The sequence below is a fragment of the Aquila chrysaetos genome, chromosome Z, assembly GCF_900496995.4.
Source record: "Aquila chrysaetos chrysaetos chromosome Z, bAquChr1.4, whole genome shotgun sequence".
NCBI lineage: Eukaryota > Metazoa > Chordata > Aves > Accipitriformes > Accipitridae > Aquila > Aquila chrysaetos.
This window is the reverse complement of record NC_044030.1, coordinates 72,361,255-72,386,249: the sequence shown is the minus strand read 5'-3', so window position 1 is coordinate 72,386,249 and position 24,995 is coordinate 72,361,255.

Below are 24,995 nucleotides of genomic sequence, written 5' to 3'. Positions count from 1 at the left end.
AGCTGAAGGAACCATCAAGGTGCATATAAAATATCTTCACTGATTTGGGATTATTTTTTTTTTAATGAAGTGTTGACTATTACCTCTTTCTGAAACAACAACATGTACCTTAAGTTTTAAAACTAGTCATTCTGGTTAATTCTCATAGAAATCACTATTTAGAAAAAGGGAGAATTTAGTGAAAACCATTGCGAAATGCCACATTTTCTATGTCATTCCCTTCAGAACTGAAAACCATACGGGCTGCATATAAAAGGTTAAAATCTCTTCTTATTTACAACAATAAAAGTTAGAAAATATTTGAAAGACAAAGAAGCAATTGAGATCACCTTTCCTGAGACTGAAATAAAAGTGAAAGCCAAGTCAAGAATCCCACTCTTGATGCTTGCTAATTCCTGTTAAAAATGCAAGTGTGTTTCCAAAACCCGGGACTGGTGCAGATTTCTGAAATGTTTCGGGAAAAAAAAATCATTTAATGAAAACCTTTTCTTTTTTTTGTCTTATTTAAAAAAATGGGTTTTTTCTAACAATAATTAAACAAGTAATTACTTTCAAATATTCAACCTCCCTCCATTATTAAATGAATTATTTCCTATATTATTAGGATAGGGCACTACCCTTCAAGTCCCAAACAAGAGCTTTATAACAAAATGTCCGGCAGATTTACTATAGCAAAACTATTCATATTTGCATTGGTCTTATTATTTGTGTTCCTGTTTTTGTAATTGAACTCTGGGTTTGATTCGTAGATTTTTGTCACATGCTGCAGACACTCAGGATGTCATCAAGTTTTTAAGAGAAGTTTGCAACTATGCATAACAGCACTGACATTGTCTGAAAGTGACAACACAGATAATGATGGCTTCAAGAGGTTAACATTACACCTTTTTTCCTGCTTGTTTACTTGTCTGTGCAGAATGGACATTTCCACTTCAGAATAGAAATAAATGATGGATTTATTTCAGACCAGAAGAGACACCTTGGGACTGATTTGAAGTGGTCTCCCAGTTTGACAGCAACACATTGATAAATACTGTCAAAATGAGTAACAGCTGAGCACATGCATATGCTGATTTCATCTAGATTGCATTTCCCCAGTTTGCTCAAGGGAAAACAAATATGGATAACATCAAAATCAGACTACATAGCATGCCCTGTTTATCCTTTGTCCATTAGACCAGTTAAAGACAGAAAAGAGAGACTTTGAACCTGATTTCTGCTTCACAATACAGATTAGTTGCTTTCTGTTGCATGTTCTTGGACATACAGGTTTGGTACCTATCATAGGGATACAGTGAGGTTCTTCTTCCAGACTTAAATTCCAAACTTAACTAATAGCAAAAGCAGTTTCTGTACTTGGTCATGGAGGGTATGAATTCATGCATGAAAACAAGGTCACTTGTTTCCTCTGAGGAAGAAGGGAAATTGCTGCACAGTCTTTGCACAGACGCTTGTAGTTAAATCACCTGCCCAAGAAGTATCATATATGGACTCAACTCTAGGTTTGGATCTCTGACAGCAGCATGGTAAAATGTCCATATGAAAAGCAAACCACTGTTGTGTTATCCTTGTGAGTCAAGTAGACTCTTAAAAACACTTAAGTTTGGGCTTTAATTAATTATTTGTTTTACTGTGGGTTTGGGATTTTTTCCCCATTATCATTGTAGAAGGTGATTTTACCTCCAACTAAAGGTTCAGGCTTTGTTTTGCTACTTCTAAGCAAAGACAATTTCTCCTGGATCTTGGTGTATTCACTTTTAAATCTAAACTGTTGACTAAAATAACAGAAATACTTAGAAAAAACACTTCTGTTTGCCGTGATGAAACACAGTAGGCCATATTGCGGAGCTGTGCAATAAATACAGAAAATTTTCTTCCAAATGTCGGTGACATTGTCTATGCAGACATAAACCACTGCAAATCTAGACATAATGCTACAGCACACACAGTGCACAGCAGCAGAGCAGACAGACCTTGTTCTTATTCCTGCTTCACATTTTTTAGATTAGGCAAGGCCCCAAGCTTTCTTCGATCAGTATGCTGTGGTTTGGGTCCTACCCCAGATGACTAACATCTTGGTGGAACTATTTTCAGTCAAGGGATTATTTGTATACTCCCTCCTGAATACTGATCCTACCACATCCACTTTGTGTCACAGCCCCAAACAAAAGGAGGGGAACTGCTGCCAGCATTTCTCCTGTGATCTTTGTGTGAGCACCCCCATCCAAATTGCTGCCCACTCACTCTTCCTGGCACTGAAAGACTGCTGTGGGAATTGTACAGCCGTTGAAATGGCACCTTCACACACAAACCAAACACAGCTTCTGTTCCCTCATGCCTTATTTCCAACATCATCCCATTTGCTTGTTATTTTTCTGGGAAGAACCCCCTTGGTTTTCCCCTGCCGCTAAAGTACTTAAGTAGTACATAAGAATTAAAGCCTCTGTTAATAAGGTGGCAATGCATTCAACCAGCAGCCTCATTAGCACCATGGGTACACAGAATAACTCGGGGGAAATAGGAGGAGCACTCTGTCTCCTTCCATTTCAGAAATAAAATTAATGCTTCACTGGACTCTGAACTATTAAGATATATATTATTGTTGCTTTAACATTCAACAGCAAATGGCTGTAGCCACACTGCAGTCCTCAGACTTTCCCACTTATGATGCTTATGTCCCTGCTCAATGTGCTGCTGTGTTATGAATCTGACTTTAAAGAACCTGTTTCTCCTTATGCATTGTAGAGGGAACCAAGCGCCACTTTCAGCTTTGGACTCCACTGCGGAGATTATGTGCCTAAACACCTAGCACTGCAAGCCTCAGCATTGCAACACTTAAATTCCCATCTGGATGTGGCCCTAATTTGCTGTACAAGTCCTCAAGCCTAGAGTATTATTTTGGTAATGCATTCAGAAACACTGACCAAATTGCTATGTCTGACAAATACATAAAAAAACCTCTCTCTGGGAGAACAGTCTGAACTTTCACATACAGAAGAAACCCTGGCACATTTTCACTGATTGGGATTCAATCATACACAGATTTTTCTCCTGGACTTGAAGAAGTGAACCTGAAGAAGTTGTCAGTCCTACTATTAGTAGTATGAAACTGTATGCAATGTCCATGTTTATCTGGACAAGGCCTAGGCAAAGAAACATGCCTTGATTTAGAGCTGTAGGTGTTACGCTACATTAAGATATTAACAGCACTGTGACCTTGATGCACACTGCTCTCCTTGGCTGAGGCAATTCTCTGCAGAGCATGCTGGCTGTGATGGATTTCATCTTTATGTCTCTACGTCTCTCCATTCAATATATGCAAAGCCTTAGAGCCTAACTGAGGGTTACAATACAACCAGGCAGCAGAGTATGGTGGCCTAAATTCCGCCATCTAACTGTAGGCACCTACCTAAGGCACACAAACGAGCACACTACTCACTCTCCACCCTCCTCACAGCCAAAGGAGTCAGCTAAGGGCACCTGCAGGGGATCAGCCAGATCCCAAGTGCGCTGAATTACCTTCTGGAGGTGCTTGCTTCTCTCCAATTAGACATGAAGGCAACATTAAATAAGCTCCTAGTTTAGATGCCTCAGATAAGTGCCGCAGTTTAGATGGGATGAATCTAGGCCCATGTGCTATATCAGGAGAAGCTGACAACACGCCCAGCTCAAACATGGAAATGCAGAATGTTATGCATCGTTTGTAAATTGGCACCCCGACGTCTCCTTCCACTCTGCAGCTCTGCACTCAAGAACTTGATTGTGATTTACCCCACTGCAATAGCTGCCAAGCCCACATCCAGATTGCCTTAATTAAAAGGAATCATGTTAGATAAGGACAGGTAAAGACATGTCAGATAAAAGAAATCAGACAGAAGGAATAATCTTAAATATGCCTCAGGTTAAAATACTCTGAAAATTGCTAAGTAGGCTAAATATTGTGGGTTTCATTTTTATTGTGCCTGTAATATGATGACAAAGTTTTAGTTTGTAGCTTCTTGTCTGTGAAAAGTCACCTTCTTCCTTTTGTCTGTCTGGTACCCCAAGCACTTGGGGACATTTGTCCTTGGTAAGCTCCTTCTTTGCTAGATGCTTGAAATTGCATTTAAGTTAACATTACTTGTGTGTTTCACACTGGCTAGCTTTCAAAAGCAATTTTAAGGGTTTAGGAACATTTCCTCTAGCCAAACCAATGCTGTTGCATGAATAACTGATTGTTCTCTTTTTCCTCTCCTGAAAGTTGTTTGCTCAATATAAACAAGCATTTCTGAGGGACTTCCATGAAGAAAGTTAATTTGGCAAGGCTCTGTACTGACTGTGTTGGAGAAAGATACACTCACCTCCCTTTTGTGAGCTATGTGAGCTAAATCTCCCAGGATAAAGTAGTTATGTATAGGGAATTCAGGCATCATATGCGCAGTGCCTTTCTCACGTGAAGGATCAGGACCAGCTCTAGACAAAGGTGAGGGCAGTCACCCAGAGCAGCTTTCTGCAGGGGGTGGCAAAGCAGCCACAGACTCACAGTGCACTGGAAAGGTAAGTTTAGTGGTCCTGCTACCACCATCAACTCAGAATCAAGATTTGATGAGAAACACAGAGACCTTTTCTGAAAACAAGATCCCCTTTCTCTCTTGCCTGCACCTGCAGGCAAAGCAAAACCAAAGCTGATTTCACTCACTCCCTGTCTTGGCTTTATTCCCTCCCTGACAACAGTAGGAGAAACCTGGCCATGGCTTGTCATCCTTCATCTGGCAAAGTTCAGTTGTGCCCATAAGGCTGAGAGGTCTCAAGGCAACTCTGCCTAGAAGAAGTCCATTTGTGTAAACATGCAGGGAGAAATGAAGTTTTAAGATTAAAATCAGAGTCCAGAGCTAGATGCAACAAACAAAAGGGAAGAGTCCCTACGGCAAAAGGTGACTAAGAGCCAGAAGAGGTGCTGGCGAGGGAGAGGACTGCCTACCGAGAAGGAACTCAGAACACTGGCATTTCAGAGGCGTGAGCAAGGAAACATCTGATTGCAGAAACTCCTAGGCTAAGGCAGAAGTAGGGATTATCAAATGTAAGAATTAAAAATCCTGATCCAGGAGCTGGAGACAAAAATACGTGGAAGTCCTTTGTGAAAAACATGGTGTTAAATAGTAAAATAGTCCGCTTCTATGGACTTGTGTTTCTCCAAAACATTTGGAGAATTTATCTTGCTCACTACTTCAATTGCATAGAATTAGTCTAAATGCTATCATCATCTACATCCATGCAGGTGCACTTGCCTTAGAACTCCGGTTCTGGCTGCCTGACTAAGTACAATTACAATACATCTTCTGAATTTCAGAAATAATACAAAGATCTGTACTCAGCAGACAATTAAAATTTGAATATATGCAGAAGCAAGCTATTCCCAGACCTGCAATTAAATACCTAACTGGATTAGGAGACTCTGTTTCTGTGAACAAGTTCTTCTGCTGAATCACATTGGCTTTCATCAGCATGTCATAACATACAGGGTTTCGGAAAACAGCATTGCCTGGGAAAATCTAGCCAAAGATTACTGGCTTTTGTACAAGAAAAGGGTCAGCCTTTCTAGAAAAGGGTTGCGTGCAGAGATAACTATTTTTGTACCAACATTTTTTATGATTATGGAATGAAACACATAAACGTTGCATAGGCAAATACATCTTCATTTTAATGACAAGATTTCAAGTTTTACATGCATGTGAACTAAATAAACGTACCTTTATTACAGTTAACCATAGCTATCCCTCATCTTTTCTTTATTTACTTATAATAACTTAGGTCCTAAGTAGCATGTCAAAAGGGCTGTCTTTCCACCTGTGGGTCAGATTCATCTCACCAAATATTAGCCATATGAAAAGTACACATCCAGGATAAACTACTATCATAGTTAACAGGGGAGTGTTTTCCCAAGAACAACACATCCTACCTACCCTAGATACCTATCTTACAAAGGTATGAATTGCCCTCTTCTGCCACAGACTATGGAGATAACCTAAACAACCAATTTTGGACTAAATGACTAACTTGCTGGTGACCAAGATGAATCCCAATCTATGTATGCAGCTGGTAGAACAAGAGGCCATAGTTTTGATGTGATCATTTAAAAAACCCAACAAAACTGCTATTTAGAAATCCAAAAGAGTAGAAGAAACATAAAGAGATATTATTTGATTTATGATATGCCAATTTTAAAAAGTCTTTAATGTTTTAGAAACTGTCTCTACTCTTTCTCTAGAATACATCAAGGAACTATTCTCTCATGCTACTCCTTTTCAAGCACTTTGTATTATCTTCCTGTCTGTTTCTCCATAATCTCTCTACATTTAGACCAAAATTCTGCTTCTTTGCAGCCAATATCAGCTTGATAAACATTTTTATCTACATTTTTATCGCTTTTCTGATCAATTTGAAATCTCAGGATATTTTACCTTCTCTGACTATAGCTTCTTCCAATGACTTTTTTCTTCTCGTTTGACAATAACTATCAATTCTCTTGTTCCAATACTTTCAAGAAAATTTCTAGCAAAGTCCTTGCTCTTGTAAGTAACCCATACCCAGATAAATATTTCCATGCATTTTAGTGAAAGTAGGGATGTAAGCCGAACTGTTTTGAAAATGTGTTTTTACAATTGTATTTTAGTACTGTTCATTTCTCTTCAACTAACTCAAAGGTAATGCAAACGCTGATGAACAACCTGATCTCTCCAGCTTTGTACAATACTGTCTTTACAGCAGAACAAGTTAATTTTGTATCATATTACTGAGACTAATCCGTTGATTCTTAATTTAATGCAGTGGATGCTGAACTTGCTGTCAAAGCTGTAATGAAACAACTCCCACTATAGCCCCTGGTTCATGCTCTGAAATGTTCAACTTCAGGCTGAAAATGTCCTCCTGTTTGTGTCCGCTTGTAGCTTATTTATACAAAATTAATTTTAAACTTTCTCTGTTGTAAAGGCTGATGTTGGAAACATGAATTTTAACAAGGTCTGAAGATGCCACAACCACCACTTTGCACCTTGGTGACAAAGATTCCATGAAAAATAAAGGAAAGTTGCAGATGGCATGATACCCTAATGTCCAGTCCAAAATGCATTTGTATAGTGATACAGGACTCACCAAAAGCTCCACAATATGACCCAGTATGAATAATAGTGTTTATCCCTCTACAGTCAGATTTTTTTAAAGGAGGGTGACTGGAATTTCTCTAGCTTCATTTGAATTCACTGCTGCCCTTTCGGCTGTACTGCTTGAGTATGTTGAGCAGGGTCAGAGTACCATTTAACAGACTCTCTTTTCCATTTTGTGGTGCTCTTCAGTGTTTATTTCAGAAGGCCATAGAGAAGAACCAGATTAAGGTAGGCTCAGTTTTACACAAGGCAAATCTTAGCATCATAGAATCATTTAGGTTAGAAAAGACCTCTAAGATCATTAAGTCCAACTGTCAACCCAACACCACCATGCCCACTGAACCATTTCCTGAAGTGCCACATCTACACGTTTTTTGGACACCTCCAGGGATGGTGACACCACCACTTCCCTGGGCAGCCTGTTCCAATGCCTGACAACCCTTTCAGTAAAGAAATTTTTCCTAATATCCAATCTAAACCTCCCCTTGCACAACTTGAGGCCATTTCCTCTCGTCCTATCGCTTGCTACTTGGGAGAAGAGACCAGCACCCACCTCACTACAACCTCCTTTCAGGGAGTTGTAGAGAGCGATAAGGTCTCCCCTCAGCCTCCTCTTCTCCAGACTAAACAGCCCCAGCTCCCTCAGCTGCTCCTCACAAGACTTGTGCTCCAGGCCCCTCACCAGCTTGGTTGCCCTTCTCTGGACACGCTCCAGCACCTCCATGTCTTTCCTGTAGTGAGGGTCCCAAAACTGAACACAGTACTCGAGGTGCGGCCTCACCAGTGCCGAGTACAGGGGAACAACCACCTCCCTGCTCCTGCTGGCCACACTATTTCTGATACGGGCCAGGATGCTGTTGGCCTTCTTGGCCACCTGGGCACACTGCTGGCTCATATTCAGCCGGCTGTCGACCAGCACCCCCAGGTCTTTCTCTGCCGGGCAGCTTTCCAGCCACTCTGCCCCAAGCCTGTAGCGCTGCATGGGGTGGTTGTGACCCAAGGGCAGGACCCGGCACTCGGCCTTGTTGAACTTCATACAGTTGGCCTCAGCCCATCGATCCAGCCTGTCCGGATCCCTCTGTAGAGCCTTCCTACCCTTGAGCAGATCGACCCTCCCTCCCAACTTGGTGTCATCTGTGAACTTACTGAGGGTGCACTCAATCCCCTCGTCCAGATCATTGATAAAGATATTAAAGAGAACTGGCCCCAGTGCTGAGCCCTGAGGAACACCACTTGTGACCGGCTGCCAACTGGATTTAACTTCATTCACCACAACTCTCCTGGGTCGTCCATCCAGCCAGTTTTTTACCCAGTGAAGAGTACATTTGTCTAAGCCATGAGCCGCCAGCTTCTCAAGGAGTATGCCATGAGAGACAGTGTCAAAGGCCTTACTGAAGTCTAGGTAGACAACATCCACAACATTCCCCTCATCCACTAGGCAGGTCACCTGGTCATAGAAGGAGATCAGGTTGGTCAAGCAGGACCTGCCTTTCATGAACCCATGCTGGCTGGGCCCGATCCCCTGGTTGTCCTGCACATGCCGTGTGAGCACACTCAAGATGAACCGCTCCATAATCTTCCCTGGTACCGAGGTCAGGCTGACAGGCCTGTAGTTCCCCGGGTCCTGCCTCCGACCCTTCTTGTAAATGGACATCACATTGGCAAGCCTCCAGTTGTCTGGGACCTCCCCTGTTGACCAGGATTGCTGATAGATGATGGAGAGTGGCTTGGCAAGGACCTCTGCCAGTTCCCTCAGTACTCTTGGATGGATCCCATCTGGTCCCATAGACTTGTGAGTGTCCAGACAGCACAGCGGGTCATTAACTGCTTCCTCCTGGATTATGGGGGGTTTATTCTGCTCTCCATCCCTGTCTTCCAGTTCAGGGGGCTGAGTACCCTGAGGGTAACTGGTCTCACTACTAAAGACTGAGGCAAAGAAGGCATTAAGTACTTCAGCCTTTTCCTCACCTTTGGTGGCAATGTTCCCCTCTGCATCCAATAAAGGATAGATATTCTCTTTGGCTAACTTTTTATTGTTAACATATTTGTAAAAACTTTTTTTGTTGTCTCTTACGACAGCGGCCAGATTGAGTTCTAGCTGAGCTTTTGCCTTTCTAATTTCCTCTCTGCATGACGTAACAAGATCCCTGTACTCTTCCTGAGTTGCCTGCCCTTTCTTCCAAAGATGGTAACCTCTCCTTTTTTTCCTGAGTCCCAGCAAATCTCCCTGTTCAGCCAGGCCAGTCATCTTCCTCGGCAGTTCATCTTACGGCACATGGGAATAGCCCGGTCCTGAGCCAATAAGACTTCCTTCTCGAAGAATGTCCAGCCTTCCTGGACCCCTTTGCCCTCCAGGATTGTCTCCCAAGGGACTCTCAACCAGTGTCCTGAACAGGCCAAAGTTTGCCCTCCGGAATTCCATAGTGGTGGTTTTGCTGATCTCCTTCCTTACCTCACCAAGAATTGAGAATTCTATCATTTCATAGTCACTAAGCCTGAGACAGCCTCCAACCACCACATCTCCCACCAGTCCTTCCCTGTTTGTAAACAGTAGGTCTAGCGAGGCTCCTCCCTTGGTAGGCTCACCTACCAGCTGTGTCAGGAAGTTATCTTCCACACACTCCAGGAACCTCCTAGACTGCTTGTCTCTGCTGTGTTGTATTTCCAGCAGACGTCCAGAAAGTTGAAGTCCCCCACGAAAACAAGGGCACACGATTCTGAGACTACTGCCAGCTGCTTGTAGAATGTTTCATCTGTCTCTTCAACCTGGTTGGGTGGTCTATAACAGACTCCCAGCACAATATCTGCCTTGTTGACCTTCCCTTTCATCCTTACCCATAAGCACTCCACCTTGTCATCACAATCGTGGAGCTCTGTACAATCAAAACACTCCCTAACATAGAGAGCCATCCCACCACCTCTCCTTCCTTGCCTATCCCTTCTGAAGAGCTTATAGCCATCCGTCGCAGCACTCCAGTCATGGGAGTCATCCCACCAGGTTTTTGTGATGGCAACTAAGTCATAGCTATCCTGCTGCACGACGGTTTCCAGCTCCTCCTGTTTATTGCCCATGCTGCATGCATTGGCATAGATGCACTTGAGCTGGGCTATTGATTCCACCCCCAGCATTGGCATGCCACCCCCAGGCTCATCTCTGGTGAGCCTAGTTTTATCCCCTTCCCCATTCGAACCTAGTTTAAAGCCCTCTCTATAAGCCCCACCAACTCATGAGAGAGAATCCTTTTCCCCCTTTGAGATAGCTGGATTCCATCTGTCGCCAGCAAGCCCGGTGCTGTGTAAACCTCCCCATGATCAAAAAATCCCCAAATTCCACCAATGGCACCAGCCTCTGAGCCACATATTAACCAGGTGTGTTTTCCTGTTCCTTTCAGTATATTTCCCTGCCACTGAAGGGATTGAGGAAAACACTACCTGTGCTCCCGATCCTTCCACTAATCATCCCAGTGCCCTGAAGTCCCTTTTGATTGCCTTTGGATTTCTCTCTGCAATCTCATCACTACCAACCTGCACAACCAGCAGTGATTAATAATCAGAAGTCCGATCCAGACCAGGGAGTTCCCTAGTAAAGTCTTTCACCCAGCCCCCAGGGAGGCAGCAGACTTCCCTGTGGGATGGGTCAGGTCTGCATATTGGGCCCTCTGTCCCCCTCAGAAGGGAGTCGCCTACGACAATTACCCTGCTTCAAGGATTCTCTATTTGTTTTAAAATTTCTGTGAATCACCCAGTATGGCAAGGGTTATGCCATGATAGCCAGTCTGCTAGACAAGGCTTTTGAAGGGTTTTTCCACTTTTGGATACATGACTTACAGTCTGTCTGTCTCCCATTTTAGCCATCTGCACTCTCTTTTAAAATCCCATCTTTGGCCATAGTCCTCCTCTTCTAGTAAGCATCTGTAACAAGATATCTAGTATACAGAAGTAAAGTCTTCTTCAAATCATTGTCAGCCTTTGTCATCTCTACAATAAATTACATTTGTACAGTCCTACTTCAAGCCAGAGTTCCAGAGATATTTTGTATTTAAGGAAGTCCAGAGCCTTTTACTGTATATATTATACAGCAGAAGTAATTTAACACATGCAATTTTCTTGAATGATGAAATTAAATTAGCTCCTCAATGGCCTTAAATTTGGCAGCCACCAAGGTATTTCTTATAATAAATACAGATACTCATCTATGTCATAGTCATCTTACACAAAACTGCCATGATTCTCAACATGATCACTACATAGGAACTACAAATTAGTGTATCAACTTATGAGAAAGACAAGTGGAAATATTTCTTGATGCTTTTAACTTATTCCACTTAATTTGTTTGGGTTTTAAAATGTTACATAAGCAATTTTATTTAAATTAATACTTCTGTTGTGGTTAGTATTCAACTGGTAGTTTAATACAATGAATTAGCTTACAAATATGGTTGCTTTTAGGCTAAAATCTTAAGGAGCATATTTGCCAGAGGATTGTGGCATGATTTATGTTCTTTGGTGTGAGCAAAAGACATGAGAAAAAGACAAATATTCTTTTTCAATGAAAGTGCTGTATTTCTTAGCATCATCGTAACTTCAAATAGTGAAGGATTAATCTTTACAGTTTATCTGTTACTCCTAGGCAGGAACCCACATAGGTAATAGCCTGCAAGATGAAAGATGTAATTAAATAATTTGAACAAAGACAGTAGAACTTAAGGCCCTTTTTGAAATAGATATTTTGAGTCAATAAAATTTGGGGGTCTTGACTTTCTCCTTTATGGAAAGAGATTAAATACTTGCTTCTCAGAAAAAATGCCTAAATTGCCAGTTAGATTAGACACATCATATGAACCATGCAGTGTCCTTATATGCATCCAAACGGTTTCACAGGAGGCTAAAATATTTGAGGCAGGGGGAACCCACTATTCAGCAAAGATGACCATCGCAGCTGAGATAATGTGGTTTCAGAGAGGGACTTTCCAATCTTACTGTAGACCACTTAATTTTCTCTAATGTGGAGAGGGTTTTTTTTTTTATTTTACTGCATTTTGTTCTCACAAAAACATTTTCATTATGAAACTATTTTCTTAGTTAATTAGCCCTCTGACACTCTTTATCAATAGGAGAAGTCAACACACTAATGGAAAATAAATTACAAAAGAAGAGAGTAATATTAAAAAAAAGCACACCAAATCTAATTAAAAGCTCATTTGTACTCCAGTTTCTGACGATAAAATACAGGCTAAGAAGTTGGGGAGGGGGGTGTCGGTTTGTTGTTGTTGTTGTTTTTTCAATGAACAATTCCTTTAGAGACTGTATGTCAGCAGATCAAATTTATCCAAATTCACCAGCCTCGTTGTTATTACCATAAAGAATGAAAATTCTTTTATTCTTCTTGGTTTTGATCAGGATCAAAAGCAAGAGAGTGGAATACATTATCCAATTTTGATTTGCTGGTTAGTTCTAGAACATGTTTGAAAAGTTTTAGTCTTTTTTAAAGTGAAATTATAATTTTATAGGTTAAAAAATTATAGGTTTATGCAAATAAGCATTAATCTCTTGCAGTTCATTCACACAGCCAACATTAAAGTGTAAAAATAACAACGTGCAAAAACTACTGATGTAAGAATAACAATTAATCAAACCACATAACCTTATTTTAAATGTATAAATACGAGAACAAGTGACTGCTAGGTTATCAATATAATGTTATTTTATGAGCAGACTATTAATGACTTCTGAGGTATGCAAAGTAACTGACCTACCAGTATTAACCATAACCAGCTCTGGTTCCATTTTGATCTCTATCCATGGAAACACACATTTTCCACATATTAACATACTGTTTTCAGATTTTTTTTTTTCTGATTTTCCTGGTTTTCTTGTATGATATCTTACCAACTGAAGGTGCTGCTATTCAAGATGTACTTTCTATACAATCCCAGCTCACCTGTGTGAGTTACATGGGACAAATCAATTTTCTCCTCATTTCCTCTCTGTTCAGGAAGGAAAGATGTATAATTCAGTAGAAGCAGTTTTCATTTGACTTTTCAGTTCACCCAGCTGAGATTTATTTATTTATTTAAACTTTCCTAAATGACTGCAGATATTGGGAAAGGTCCAATTTTGTCATCTTACTAAAAGAGGTCATTGGTTCCCTGAGTTCTAAGTGCAAGCTTTGTATCGTTATTTAAACCTCGGCTGACTTTCAGTCTCAGCAACTAAGAAAACCATGCAAACCTGCAAACAGTGTGATAGGCACACCAAAGTATGAAACAGTAAAGGAAATACTCTGTATCTTTAAATATTAAGCAGCCTTGCTATCCTGCTTTCAGAGCAAATTCAACCCTCTAAGTAACACCATCTGGCAAGTAAGTTATGTTGACAAGGTTTGCTCATAAAGACTGAGCTCAGTTCCCAACTTCCTTGTTTCTCAGGCTCTGACTTACCATTTTCCCTGCAGCTGAAATACATCAACCAGCTGAAATGCTGGGCCAGATCCTGAATTCTGCTGAGATTTCCTAAGTAGCTGTTTGGCAAATACAATGGAAGAGGAGAAAGAAGTGGTGGTGGAAGCATGGATTAGGAGAAATGGGGTAGAGTGAGGGCCAGCAGCAGGATCAGACTGTGGAGTCTGCAAGAAGAGTCAGCTGAAGTCCAGCAGGCTCACAGCTGTGGTGAAACAAAGCTACTGTATCTCTTTTCATCAAGGTCTGATGTGGCAAGTGCCCATGGTGCAATTGATAATGTTTAGTTTTGCATATTGAAAAAACAACAAATTTCTTATTCAGATTTGAAAGTCAGGACCTACAGCAGTTCACAGGAAGATATATAGAGTTCATTCAAATGGAATTCTCTTCTGTCAGTAGACCTACAAGCCCACTATACTTTCTTTTTCCCCTCATGAACAACTTGTGAACCTCCATGAGAACAAAGTTTAAAAAGTTTTGACAGTTCCAGAAAAATATAACTGCATGTTATCCTCCCACCATTCAGTGCCCTGCTAGAAGCTATCCAGTTGTCATGACTCTAACAATATCCAGAGAAACAGAAGCACCTGGAATTACTAAAACCCAGGACGAGACAAATAGTATGCTTCACAATCTAGCAAACCAGAGGACTCTGAGAAAAGCTAACATGTTGCCTTAAGTGCAAATCACACAGTTATCAATATTATTACACTGCTGCTCTGCAAAAGTCTTAGTTCATTGCACTTCAGCTATGCATAACAAATCTGAAAGCTTTATCACGCCTTATTCACACTAACACTGAGATCAGAGGAGGATCTCATGATACCATACAAAACATCATACTTCCCTGTCCTTGTCTGGTGACAAGTTACTTTCAGTAAGTATTGCCAAAAGCTGATAGTTCCAAGCTTATGCTGATCACCCCCAGATAATGAGATATTAACAGTTTTTCCTCCCCTCTTTCTGCTTTCACAATCTCAAGAGCTAAAAATGTCCTTTATGAAATGAAATCTGAGATTCTAAAACCTCATGATTCAAAACCAAGTCCTGCTGAAAAATACATGAGTCTCAATATAATAAGACAATCTGTGCCAACTACACAACATATAAGATTTTGTTATGATTATTAGCATGATTCCTCTGTTTCAGTTGAAAAGGCAGTATAAGGCTTTGCAGTGAACACACCACTGCACTGTAAGAAATTCAAAATATGTAACACATTTATGAGTACTGAATAATGAGACTGGTAATGTAACTGTATAGGTTGGCTTACATCCTTTGTATGTGTGTACTGACCCAGCTTAATAGAGGTACCGGAAAAACAAGTGGGAAAGCAGCACACAACATTTAGATAACCAGATTCTCAGCAAACACTGGAAAGCAGCTATCAGACTCCAAACCAGCTCTCTTCCAAACTCTAACTCAATGTTTGGTCAGATTCGGAAACCTGAAGATGTAGGTTGTTGAGAACTACATTTACTTAAGAACTTATTACTGATGTGTTTGATTTTGAGACACCTGACTCTAAACCTTTCCTAAGTACATTCTAACTCAGAAAAATAACTACCTCAGGCAGGCTGAACAGCCAACAGAGAGATGAACATGCCTCTCCTGCTTGAATGCTGCTGAATCGATTCAAACTAGAGAGGGAGCAGAGAGCCACCTGAAGTCACCAAAATGTGCAGGAACCCACCTATACATAGGAAGGCACTGTGAAGAGAATGCAGACTCAGAGCTGAAGGACAGTCCTGGAATGGACTTTATTGCACAAATGTCAAGGAGCTGCAAAGCTTCTTTCTACTTCCAGATGCTTTGAATCATCAGCAAGGCTTTAATCCTCTAGCCTTACTTCAAAACTTACAGTGTGCAAACTGCATCTTCTGAAACAAACTTTTCTAGTGAGTCCACTTAATGACACTTTCCTTATTGAGCATGCTCCCCTTCTTTCTCTTCTTTTGAATCTTGAATGCATCCTCCAGGCCCGCATCTCCTTTTGCAGAAATACCTGCATTTTTCATCTTGTACTTTTTAAAGGAAACTTGCTGGGGAGAGAAAAAAGAAGGCTGGTAGCAAGCTCTTATTCAAATATTGGCAAAACATCTGTGAAACAAATCTTTAACTGGAAGGAAAACTACATGTTGTTTTAAATTAAAGACCTCACATTGTGCCTCCTGTTCCATTAAGTCATTCAAAGTTTACAGGATATCAGCTCCCACAGCAGGGCTGCAAGATTAAGCTCTCATTGAGAAGCTGTCATGACAAATGAAATGCAATCCAACACAGAAGTGCCCTGAGATCCTGAATGATGTAATCATTTCTTCCCACCTTCTACTACATAGTACATTTTGAATTGGTAATCTTGTTTTTCCAATCTGAGTCATCAGTGATGTCTTTTATTTGTCAAATGGCATCATTTGTACTGAGAGATAGCCTGAAAATGGAAAAGGGAAATTTTCTCCCCTCTCCCAGAGGGCCTCATTACATGACATTCTTTGGACAGGCAGAGTAAAATGCTGCTAGCTCGATGTCCTTCCCTGAAATGCTGCTGCAAGGAGGTGGCATCTCCATGGAAGTAAATCATCACAGCAGAATCTTGGCTAGTGTAAAATCCGTGTGCTCTCTGCCCAAATTCCTGGCCAAGAGTGACAAGGTGATCTGTCTGTGTAGTAGTCTGCAGGAACAAAAGTTTGCACTGCCTTCTCATGCAGCAAAGGATACACAACTTCTTTTCCTCTTTCAGAAGGACCTAATACCCTCCTCCTTTTCCTTGGGAAGCAATATTAAAGCTGAGTGCACTAAACACATTTAACGTAGTCTGAGGCTAAGCAGCAATCCTTGATGTCAACTGCAAAGCTCTGAAGATCAGCTGCAAAAACTTCAGTGCTCATGCTAGTGTTTCTCCATGTGCTCTGCCACATATGTACCTGTTATAAATGCTGCCACAGGAACTAAGCACATTTGCTCCCAGCTATGTTCAGTAGGAGCTGATCCTAAATCATAGCTCTCTGAGGGTGAGAAACAGGAAGATCTGAAGCTCTCTTCAGGCAGACAGTTAACTAAGTAACTTGTTTGGGATGCTAGAATAAAGGTGTATCAACAGTCTTCTATTTATTTTTAAATTTAATTTCATTCTTTAATTAATTAATACAAGTAAAGAAACTAGCACCACATTTAGTTTTTCTATTTGGAACCTGGACACATGCTTTTGAGAGACGATGAAGTGATTGCAGACAGGAATGAAGTACAACCACTGTTCATGTCTGTTGAAACAGCATCCAAAAGCACCTATGAGGTAAAAGCATTTTTGCTTGTACATACGCTATCAAGACTGTGTCAAAAGATAAGGCAAAGAAGAAATGGGAAGGCATGAAAAGACTTGTCCAAACTTATAAAAGTTACTGGGAGAACTACAAGTAGAGCCACATCTCCAGAATACCAGCCTGGTGCATTAACTAGGAAAGAATACCGCTTCCAGTTTAACACTTACTTTTCATAAATGCTATATTTAATTTCTTGATCTGTCAACAAATAGTAAACGACATATTGCTCATAGGAGATTATAAACTACATTTGTATATTATGTGTACCTAAAGTACACAAAGTACATTAAACATCATAATTTATTGTTTGCCATTTAGTTCAGTACTTCCAAGAAACAGAGGAAGTGTTTTACAGCAAAGCCAGCTGAGCAGGATCTCTGTGGAAGGTGAACTGCTCTCTAAACAAGGAAATCTCTCTGCCTGCCTTCCTGAAGGCACTTACTTCTCTCGCTATCACATTTCCTTCAACTCAGCTTTCAAGTTTATTGATCACCTACATTAGAAGTTTTGAACTAAGCTCTAAACAGACAGTTAGATTCAGAGTTACAAAGCAATGTCATACCAGCTTCATGTAAACTGTACTCCAGTTTCTGGATTCTTGAAATGTTTACATTTTCCATGGCATTTCCCCCACTTTCAAAATTATATCAACAATAGAAAAATAAAATCAGAACTCTTTTTTTTTCTTGCTTTTTATTTTTTTACAACTTTTTCTTGACATGAAAAAACACCGCACTGTGGTTCCACCTAAACCCTTTCCTGGTAAGGATTGGTCACGCCTGATGTTTCTGATTAACAGCATTCTTTCCTTGAGAAAAAATTACTTTTTTTGTGTGTGTGTGAAAATTCATAAAAGGTTTAAATCAACAGATACAACATGGATTTGATTTTGTTCTGTCATGCTACAAAGACTGGCAAGCAACTCTAACAACAGAGTCAAAGGCTGTAGTGATGAAAGTTTTCTTTCAACTACCAGCATTGCAAGGATACCTACATGTGAGACGTTTTCTTTGTCAGAGTTACAGAATTCTTAACATGAAGGTCATTAGCTCTATTTGTAAAATACTTACAAACTGTATTTTAAAGCTATAATTTAAGTGACTATGGTTCCAAAAAAAAGTAAACATGGGAGTTGAAGATGGAAACAAAGACAGACAGGCTAACTGACTAACTTCCAGAACTAGGCAGTATCACATAACTTTCTGGAAAAGATCTACAATAATGCGAGTTGCATTATACAAGATTCGAAAGACATGGAAGAAATGGACATAGACTTTGATGAGAACAAGACAAATTGGCATTAACCATAACCAACATGCATAAATATCGCCTCTCAACCATGTAAACTCAGAATGGAGAAATTTTGTAAGAGCTTTACTTACCAGAAACCATTATTTCCACAGCACCTTTAAATTAATATTATTGCAAAATATAGAATCACTTCATACCAGTCCTCTCTTTGTTTTAAATTATGTTCTTATGGTTCAAGTTTTTTTATTTTCTATTTAACACCAGTTTTAAGATTCAACAGTAATTCCAAAATACATTTTTTATTCAAAACTGTATTGTGCCATAATGTAAAACAGTTCTTGCCATTTTCCTCTCCAAAACCCAGTACAAAAGTTTTTATAAAATACTTTCAAAGGCAATTTTGACCATTTTTTTCTTTCCCCCAAGCTTAAGAATCCTCAACTAAAATAAGGATCAGAAGTTTGACTGGACAAAAATCAATAATTTCTGTAAATGCAGATGATTTATATAAAACAAGTACGTAATCAAAAATCAAACTTCCTTCAGAAGCAATCCCCTGCTAAAAGTGCTCAACCCATATCAAAGTTAATTAGTAAATGCTCATTTGAGCTGGGTGACTTAGCACCCTGATGAATCTGAGCATCTTGTGAGATTATAAACTGTAGCAGGGCTTTGGAAACTCCAGATCTTGCAGGAAGTGCTCAGCTCCCAGCTAAGTAATGTTTTTAGATCACTAAACTTAGTGGTTTAGTTTTGGGTTTTGTTACTTTTGTTTTTATTAAGGGAGGATACTCTGGAGCAAGTCACCAATGGCTTAAAGTGTAGTATTCTTTTCTGTGCTTCTCTACACCAGAAGACACTCTTCAGGGGTTTAGGTCAATGCATGTTCTTCTTGTGATTTCAATAAAAGCCAGACAGGACTCATTATTTAAAAGAAATAAAAGTGTTAATTTTTCTAAATGCATTTCTTAATTTTATGAGTGGTATAAAATCAATAGGAAAAGTAGCTGCAGAGAGTTTAAATAACTAACACTAGAAGTTGCTTGAAAATTCTCTAGAGCTGTAGATTCTGTAATATTCAGCTTACAGCCATTTAGAAATTTATCCTGCAAACTTCTGTGATTATGAGCAACCCTTACTTGAGTAAAGCCATTGATGTCAGTAGCCCCATGGACATGTGTAAGGATTTACAGGATCAGGGTCCAACATTACAATTGGTTACCCTCTCTGTAACCCCAAATATAAAATAAATATTGTTGTGCAACATTTAGTATAGCCCAAATGAAATCACATATTTTGGTTTGGTTTTTTTGTCTGATTTCAGTGGGAACAAAGTCAGGCCTTAAAAGCTAAAACAAAAAGATTAAAGAAATTGCATTAAAGGAAGCTGGAGTAAACACAGTGATGTTTTGATACAGTTATCAACTTCCAAATCACTGAAATGCACTCAGATCACTTGAGAAAATATCCAGAATGTCTCATTTTAGAGTTGCTAAGCAAGGAGAGCTACTGCCAAAATATACAGTTAATTACTGCCACATGTGTTAGAAAATTATGTTTTTTCTTGGGGTTTTGTTTATTTGCTGTCAATTATTGTTTTGGTTCTGTTTGTGCATTTTATACAATCTGTGCCTTATTTCTATGTACAAAATAAAGGAATTACATACTTATTCATGGGATATGAGAGTCTGAATCTGTTGTGATTTGTTCTTGAACAATATTTATTGATGTTAATTATTAATGTGTGAAATAACCTGTTCTGCAGCTCTAAATATATTCTGCACAAGTATTATTGCATTGGGATATGGAAAAAAAAATTATTGGAGAATTCTAGTAGACATACATGCATTGAAAAGAGGGCTTGGTCATCCCCTAGCATACATCAGTAACCTCTATTCCAGAAATTTCAAAGGTTTGGTCATCCCCTAGCATATGTCAGCAACTTCTGTCCCAGAAATTTTAAAGTTTACAGATTTCAGTTCATGTGATCTTTTGTGCATACAACAGTAGATTTCCCACAGACACTTATGGACCTACTTTCTATCAGAAGAGGAGGTTCATGTACAGACGACCACTACTGTCTGTGAGTTCTTGCTATCCTGAACAGCGAAATACTTCAATGTTTGCAATTAGTATGGCAATTATGAGCTACAGCTGCACTGTTTGCGATGCTCAAATTAAGTGCCAGTTAGTGTCCATCAGTATCTTCAAATGAGTTTAACTACATGGTTTGCCAGATAAATGGGGGAAGTTATGCCAGATAACTAGGGGAAGTCACACAGAAATTCTGTGAAACAGAAGAAAATTAAAAGAGGAAATGAGTGGAGTACCTTCTTACTGGTATCTTTATGTGGAGTACCTGAATGAGATACTCTTACTTGAAGTCACGTGAACACTTTTTAAATTAATGGGTAATTTTGAAGCTATGAAGATTCATACTGAATCCAAAACCTTCACTGCTCTCTGCAGTTTTATTTTTAACTTTAGTTTAAAGTTTATTTAGTTTAAAGTTTCTAATTTAGTTAGATCATCCCCAGGCTTTGGGATATTTCAGCTGACACAAAAATGCAACCTGGCCTCAGTTGCCATTGTTCAGTGTTACAGTTATCTGTGGATGTCCTGGGCAATAGGACTTGACCACCTATCATTAGGGAAACCCTGATATCTGTTGCTCAATATGATCCATCGCTCCCAAATAATTCCCAAGCACAGATCAAGAGTTAGTACTGGCCATTCGCAAGAGACTTGTTGCATATGGGCAATGTGTTTTGAAAAGAGTTTAATGCCATGAACATGGGCTCTGTGTGTTGGGTGAACCCTAATGCCAGAAAGCAATCAAGGGAACGTTTAATTAGTGACAATAGATGTAACCTCTCCTTGTTTCTTCAGCCTGGCTTTGAATGCCCTCTTTGTTCTGGCCAATATTTATGTAAGTGATTCCAACTCAATGCTAGTAGAAGTGATATTTTAACAACATAAAGGCAGAGTTTATATACCCATAAATGTACCACGGTTTAGCTGATAATGAAATAAACTAACCTCTAGTGAAATACCATTGAGAATAACAGGGAAAAATGAAGAATAAATTGGGTCCAGTAAATTACTCGTTCAGATTTTGTTACAAACTTATTCTTTCATATATAAAATCCACAAAACATATCTCTGAAGCAACATTTCTAAGAAACAAAGAGAACTGGATTCTTCACTGGATTCCTTTATTCTCCTGTTGACAAGGTCAATGAGACTTAAAATATTTATAAATCACATTACTGGGGTAAAGTACTGAAAAAGGGCTCTAGTATAAGCAAAAACAGAGTCTTATCTGTGGCTTTGGATGTGTTCCTGCTCTCACCAGAACCCTGCATTTCAATGAGAGCACGTTTGAACTTTTCTGCCATAAACAGTTTAATGGGTACAGGGTCCAGCCAGTTCACAAACAGGAGGAAAGACTAGAACCAGGAGATACACCATTCATTACTTTCCTACTTCTTTACTTGACAAAAGAATCTGCCAACTCTTGACTCCACTAACCTCAAATTTAAATGCATTCAAAACACTTATACTGTTCCTAGAGTGGGTAAAACCCAGTGCCTGGATGTTAATAATGAGTGCCTCAGAGGACTTCTTAAATTGCAATAAATCGCAGTTAAAAAAAAAAAAAAAGAAAAAACTTTAAATTTCTTACTAAATGTATGACATTTTTAACAGCGTAAAATACTTTTCCTCAAAATCCTGCTGTTTCTCCCAGACACAGCTTGATCTTAAGAGTCAGCTGCTGCACCAGAAACCAAAATAAACTGGAAGCCCAATGACCCCAAGCCTTTTGAAAGCCTTGCCCAGGCAGCGCCAGGAAGTACAAGACACAGCTGAATGCCTTCAGCTCTTGACAGGCAGAAGCTCCTGTTATAGCCTTATCATTTTTACTGAAAAATGTCACTGGGTGGAAAAAAAATGGTTGTGGTGGCATGAAACTATGTCAGCTGGTAACTTCAAGTCTGTGTATCACATACAAGCTTTTAACTGCTACAACACTGCCTTAATATACTTGCCTTGAAAATTTTCAAGTAAATTAGTTTTATTGTGAGGATATAGGAAAAGGCCTCATTGCCACTGCCCAAGAGCTCCAAGCGACTTGGTATAGGAAAAGGGCATGCATAAATTACAATTATTAATATTTGAATATTAATAAGTTATTAATTATCACAGAAAACTAGCCCGTACTGGAAGAATTTTTTATGGCTTTTCTAAACAGTGTTTCTGTACATGTTGCTTTCTAACCTGCATACATGACATACATGTTGTTACAGACAATATAGAATATTATTTGTTCTCTGCTACCCTTATGTGAACTCATTGGGTTTACACTGAAATTGAAGGATGCAGCTATTGATAACCCTGGGTAAACTTAGCTGGACTTCATAAAATCACGAACTCACATTATCATCCTCCATATTTTGCAGTATGGGAGACCTAGTAGAAAAGCAGTAAGATGTAGAAAACATTTTACACTGTAGGTTCAACTCAGGATATTTTATTAAAAAAATTTTTTACACAACTACTCCTATTTAACTATACAATGGAGAGCTGAACTCCTCTATTAAGGGTTAGAGCATTTATATGTTTTAATAACTTTACCAAGCTACTTCTCAATAAACACTTCTATGAACATTTGCGACCAAGTCCTTCACAGGTTGTTACCCATCATGGGCATCTTGTGATATCTGCAGAGATATCTCAGGACATTTTCAAAGCGCCCAGGTTAATAAGACAGAAAAACAATTAGCATCCAAAGTCATAGTCACTTCTGGAAAGTCTCCAAATACATAAAGAACTAACTGTCCATAAAGTATAAAATACATGAAACAATAAATGCTGAAGGATTTAAGCAGAGATTAAGTTTAACCTACTCTGCTTTCTAGCCTTTAACCAACTTTCAGTCTGTGAAAGAACCTCTCACCCAACCTTCTGGCAACTTGACTTCTTTAATAATCCATGGCATAAATCCAAACAAAGTGCATCCCTGGCTCCCTTTTATCTTTGCGCTTATAGATGCCCTCAGAGAGCCCCAGCAGGCCAGTGAGACAAGACTTCTTTTTGCAGAAGCCATGCCGACTCCTTCCCAACAGGCCATGCTCATTCATGCACACACTGATCTTATTCTTTATTACAGACTTCAGCATTTAATCAGGTATGGAAATAGAACTCACTGGTCTGTAGTTCCCTGGACTCCTCCATAGCCCCTTTTGGGGATGGCGTTACACTGCACCATGCTCTGGAGCTGCAGCTGTTTGCAACGGCCTTGGCTAGCCATTCTGCAATTTTATATCAGAGTTCCTTCAGTGTTGTCAGGAGGATGACATCTGGCCCTGACACCCAGTTTACCTACTTTGTCTAATACTTCCTTTATAATTACCTCATATTCACCTAGCTCCTCTGACCTATCTGCTACAACAAATGTGCTGTGTGCAGGAAATCTTCCCAGCTATTTCCCAGCAGTGAAGTCTGCATGCAAGAAAAATAGCTAATAAAAATATTGTCATGATGTCTGGTAATTTTCCTGTGATTTACCAATGATTCCTGTCTCACACATTCAATTAAAATGTTAATCTGGGTGCAAAATTCTATTGCCTCTATAAAGAGAGGAGTATTCTATGGAATGTAAAGTTTGTCTAGGTTCACACCATAGCAATTAAATGCAGAATTTATCCTTGCATACTATTTTAATATAAACAGTACATACAATTACAGATATCTCTACACCAGGAAGAAAATATAAGGCACATTTTCAATGAGTGAGAAGAAAGCCTGCAAGACTAATAAATGGAAAATACTAGTTTTGCATCTCCTATAAAAAAATTAATTAGAATCCATAACTAACAGTACAACTTGTCACACAACATCCTCCTATCCCCACTATTGCTTCCTGGATTCTGTCTTTATATTTGAATTGCCAAACAGTATACTGTTTCCTAGTTGTGGTTTGCCAGGAAAATAAGCACAGTAAGAAGAAACAGACTAAGCAGCTTAGATGATGGGGTGAACTGAAAAGATGTAGTTTTGTCTACCAGGAATTCCTTTTGTCTCATATTCACCAAGCTATGACTTTTTCTGGCATTTTCAATTTAAAACAGAAGAAAACTCTTTTTAAATTAAAGTACGATTGCATTTGAAGGATTCAGTACACTTTTTCTGCAAAGCTCATTTTGATTATGTATTTGCCAAACAAGAGTTTGACTAGACAAACTTCCTCTCCTAAGTCATGAGAAAACCACAATCTCTTGGGACAAATATAATCACAGATAAATTCTCTACCCATCACAAGTTACTTAAGAAACCTGCTTTCACCATGTGAGATATGAAGATGTAATTTTACTCTCTTAATTAAAAATTCATCTATTACTTTGATAATAGCATTATCAATCTCAAATTATCTCAGATTGTTCTCCACTTTCCAGATATCCCTTTAACTTTATATAAATACAAATAATCAATACAGTACTTAAAGCTTATGCCATATTCGAGTCAGGAAAGCCTGGGAAGTTAGCTGAACAAAAAACATTTTGGTAGCTTAAAGAGTCACAACTGATTGTTTCTGTACTTTGTATTGGTATTTCTGTACTTTCTATGTATTTGCAATTATTGCCAATAAAATTAGTATGTTCAAGCAGAAATTCTGGACTCTTTTCCAGGTTTACTATCATTTTTTGGATCAACAATTTTATATCTGTAGTGCCTACAGTTAAGTCCACTAACCACTCAAATCTACTGTGTTGTTTTGGATGGTTGAGTAAATCATTATGACCTATGAACCTACCTGTTGA